Genomic DNA, 5,183 nt, shown 5'->3' with positions numbered 1-5,183 from the left:
GTGTCTGCAGGGAGGGCACAGAGGATGGACCAGGCTTGGCTCACGGGGGCCCAGCAATGGGACAAGAGGAATGGGCAGGGACTGATGCCCAGGAAGTTACACCTGGACATGAGGAAGAAATTCTTCACTGTGCAGTGATCGATCACTGAACAGAGACCAGACAGGATGTGGAGCTTCCTTATCTGGGGAGATCCCCCCTATCTCTGGGGATATTCCAGAATCATCTGGACACAATCCTGTGCCATGTGCTCTAGGATGACCCCACTGGAGCAGGGAGGTGGGACCAGATGACCCACTATGGGCTCTCCCAACCTAAACCATTTTGGGATTCTGTGAACTTTTGATAAAAACAATGTGGGTTTTTTGTTTGTTTGCGTGTTTTTATTGGGGTTTTTTTTGTTTGGTTGGTTGGTTTTGGGGTGTTTTTTAGCAGAAAAGTACTACAGAAGCCAAATTATCAAAACAACTCAGGTGAGTTTCTACAGCCTTAACTGGTATATGATGAGAGTAGAACATCAGCACCACAAAAGTACAGGATGTATTAGTAGTTACTATGCTATAGAAACATGCTACACTGCTCTTTTGGGTTCACAGGAATCATTTTGTTGTTGTAGACTTCCCTATAAATCCTTACACTCAATGGTATCATAGATTAAAATTTAAACTTGAAGAGTATTATTGACTGGAATTATTTGTCATCATCTAGGTCAGATTGTTATTAAACTCCTGTTATTTCTGTTGTATTCTGCTATTAACTATGAAGGCTGGAACAATATTTTTTACAAGGGCCTGTAGTGACAGGACAAGGAAGGACAGCTTCAAACTGACAGAGATTGGGTATTAGGAGGAATTTCTTCCCTATGAGGGTGCTGAGGCCCTGACACAAGTTGCCCAGAGAACCTATGGCTGCCCCTGGATCTCTGGAAGTGTCCAAGGCCAGGTTGGAGCAACTTGGATAATGGAAGATATCCCTGCTCATGGCAGGGGTTAGAACAGGATGAACTTTAAGGTCCCTTCCAACACAAACCAGTCTGGGATTCTATGAATATGAATGTCAGTTCATACAGCTTACACTGTATATTATAATGGACATTATAATGAAGTTGGGAGCCCCTGGTGGTGAAGTGGTTAAAGCACAGCGCTGTGAACGCTGAGATCCGGGTTCGAGTCCCGGTCAGGGCCCCTCCCCGGGCAGATGGAGCTCGTTAGCCCTGTAAGGCAATCCATCTACGTCCTGAGGACCTCGCTGCCACCATCCAAGCATGCTTGGCCCTGGCAGATGAACCTTAGGATTAAAGGGTGGGCTCAGTTCCATGCACACTGTGTCTCACCTAAAAATCCAACGCGCAGGCTGGAAGGTGTAAAGACCTTCCCCGGTTCTTCGTTCACGAAGAGACTGGCCATACATAATGAAGTAAAATACTGTTTATTTATTCATTTATATTTAAATTCTGACAGACCAAATGCTGAAGAAAAGATACTCTGAATTTTTTCTGTTTTGGCAGCTGCAGCATTGGGGAACAGATGACATAGAATTACATCCTCTAAGGAGTCACAATCAACTAAACAGTTCTGGGCAAGATTGGGACAAAAAGAAAGAAAAGCACTTCACAGAGACCAACAGGAGTTGTTCTAAATATATGAGCTACAAGTACAAAGTCATTAGTGTCATTTAAAATAAATTTCCTTGAGAAGTAATTGCAGTCCTATACATGCATTTAGTATAATAAGAAATGGGAAGTATGCTATTTTTTGCCTCTTTCATTTGATCTTTCTGGAAGGAAACTAAAAAAACCCCTCATTTTCAGCCAAGTGTCTTGACATGCCGCAAGCCAGTTTTAACTATTTATGATAATCCTAATCTTTTTTAAAATAAATAAACTCTACCCAAAAAAAAAAAAAAAAAAAAAGCGCCATCCATTTGCCAACACCCTTCTCCTTCCAAACTCCACCAATCGACATGTTCACAAATGCTGCAATGCTGTCATCATCCCTTCTTTCCATGCTAGATTCCTAGAAAATATTGGAAATCTTCTATAAGGTCAGAAATAATGTCTGCAGCATGGGGAATCAGAAACTTCTGTATCATACATAGCAAAATAGAGCAGGACATTATTTTCATTCTATAGGTTCTTATAATGAAATCTACATTTGTGTCACAATGGGTTTTCTGTAGAAACAGAAAAGAGCCAAAAGTAAAAATAAAATAAATAATAACAATAATTTAAAAAACTCTGAACCCTGAACACTGAAACCAGAATTCAAGGAATTTAAGGTCTTTAAAGAAATAAGACGTAAATATTTCTAATATGTGCTAATTTGTTAATATTTTCAATAATTTTACAGATATTTTACCTTGTAAGGCACTGGAGTCACAGAGATTTGCAGTGATTATTTAATTTTAGTCAAAGTTCTGCTATGTTTTGATAAATTCTTACTGAACTGGCTTTTTTAAGCTGTGAAGAGTTATGCAAGAAAAACTCTGTGCATTGTAAACTTCAGTGCTTTTTTAGTTATAAAACAGATCTTGTGGTTGGGAAAAGAATAATATTTCAGAAAGCCAAGATGCAACTTTTAAAGATCTGTTCATTTCTACTGGGCACACACCCATCCATTTGAACACACACACATAATGGCTGCAGAATCATAGCTGGTTTGAAGTAATTATTTTTAATTGAAAGCATAAATCAATTCTTTTTAGGTACACAAATAACTTCCATTTTACTATTCAAAAAGGGATGGTAGATAATTAGATGAAACCTGAGTTCATAGATAAATATATGCTTTGTTGATTGCACATAGCATTTCAAACAAAACAGCTGCAGAATTACATAAATAATCATTATTTAAACAAATTCTTTTATCAGTAATAAAGAGAATTACTTATACTGCGTAAATTGATCTATTAGTCTAGTAGTGAAATAAAGCTCAGGAATTATACACGCAAATATTTTTGTAGTAGATGATCCTCACTTCAATAATACTTTGGATTCTCAAAAGATTTCTAAAAAAAAGTTATTTCTAAATACCATAGGAACACACATTGACCATGACACCTAACTAGTATCACCAAGATTAATTTCTCTGAGAAATCTACTCAAAATTCTCATTTCTTGTCACCATTTATGTACAGAAACTATAGGCATAAAACTAGCAAATATCCTAATATCTTTGCAATCTGAAGATTAATAATAATGGCCAGTCTCTTCGTGAACGAAGAACCGGGGAAGGTCTTTACACCTTCCAGCCTGCGCATTGGATTTTTTAGGTGAGACACAGTGTGCGCGGAACTGAGCCCACCCTTTAATCCTGAGGTTCATTTGCCGGGGCCAAGCATGCTTGGACGGTGGCAGCGAGGTCCTCAGGACGTAGATGGATTGCCTTACAGGGCTAGCGAGCTCCATCTGCCCGGGGAGTGTCCTAACCGGGACTCGAACCCGGATCTCAGCGTTGACAACGCTGTGGTTTGGCCACTGCACCACCAGGGACACTCGCAATCTGAAGATTAGGTAGTATATGAATATAGATCTTCTCATATTATTTTAAATCTCCATTTTTGGTTTGATAGTCTCATAAATCCAGATGCAGATTTTGCTCAGCTAAGCACAATATAACTCTGAAAGGATATTTCTAAATTAGCTGAACACATTGTTAACACCCACTGTTTCAGAAGCATTTGTTGTTTTGTGACTGACTTTCTAAATATTTATTTAAATGTAGCTTTTTATGAATAATAATTTAAGACACAAAAAAAAAAAAAAAAAAAATTATGTGACCATTCAAAGCCTCATGGTGCAGTAAAGATAGTCTGGCCATTGTTTGTATCGGGCCATAAATTGGGATTGACCTATTTCTCTCAGTCTGTTAGACTGGACAGATCTCACCTACGTTAAGGTGTTTTAATTAATCAAAGCATTTATCCAATGTTATTGCATCTTTAAATTGTTTTAGCTTTTCTTTAACTATCTATATCTGTGTGGTGTAGCACAATGTGTTTCTGTAATTAATGAAGTATAGTGGAGTACAGACATAGGGTGATGGCAGGTGCCTAAAAGTTTTGGTCACGGACTGATACCAAACAACAAGGCAATAAACAATTCTTCTCTGATCTCATACAGCTCAGAGAATCAGTCATTGAATCACCTTATGGTTTGGGTTGGAAGGGATATTAAAGATCATCCAATTTCACCCCCTGTCATGGGCAGGGACACTTTCTGCTAGACCAGGTTGCTCCAAGCCCCATCTAACATGACCCTGAACACTTCCAGGGATCAGGCAGACACAGCTTCTCTGGGCAACTTGTGCCAAGGCCTCACCACCCTCACAGACAAGAATTTCTTCCCAATATCCCATCTAACTCTGGCACTGGGAAGCCATTCCCACCTGTCCTATCACTCCAGGCCCAGTCTCTCTCCATGTTCCTTGTAGCCCCTTAGCTCCTGGAAGGCCACAGTTAGGTCACCCCAAAGCTTCTCTTCTCCAGGCTGAACAATCCCAACTCTCCCAGCCTTTCCTCACAGCAGAGCTGCTCCATCCCTCTGATCACCTTGGTATCTCCTCTGGACTCACTCCAGCACTCCATGTCCTTGCTCTGCTGGACCCCCAGGGCTCGAGGCAGGTCTGCAGGTGGGGTCTCACCTGAGGGGGCAGAGGGGCAGAATGACCCACATTCGCTGCCCAGCTATTTTCATCTTAAATTTTGTAAGTATAATTTAGCATAAATTTTCTGAGAGCACAGAACTGTAGATTTAAGTATAGCCTTTTAATTTAAAAAATTATAATTTAAATATGGATGTATTTAATTAGTTATAGATTTGGAGGTTTTTTTCCCATGAACAGCTTTATCTAAAACACTAAAGTGAAGTGATTCAAATACACATCCTTTTTCTCTTAGAAAGAAGCGTGAATGTCTCAAGAGGATAACATTTAATATATGCACATACCTATTAGGCTTCTTATCTATTATTTGCAAACACAGGGAGAGGCAACTAATGAAAGCAAAACAGAGGTGAACCAATTAATAACAACTAGAAATGATTTCTTACTCTCAGTCACTCATTCACAGCTTTATAAGGAAGGAGTCTGTTAACTGAAGTGATGTCTGATTTCTATAGGAAGAAATTCAGTTTGGGGAAGAGTAAAAATGCCCCTAAAGACTTATTGCAATTTTGGAGTCAATTTAA

Source organism: Empidonax traillii, unplaced genomic scaffold (genome assembly GCF_003031625.1).
Source record: "Empidonax traillii isolate 1590-97213 ecotype Southwest subspecies unplaced genomic scaffold, ASM303162v1 scaffold497:size1267575, whole genome shotgun sequence".
Taxonomy (NCBI): domain Eukaryota; kingdom Metazoa; phylum Chordata; class Aves; order Passeriformes; family Tyrannidae; genus Empidonax; species Empidonax traillii.
The sequence above is the reverse complement of the archived record's forward strand: the minus strand, read 5'-3'. Positions refer to the sequence as shown.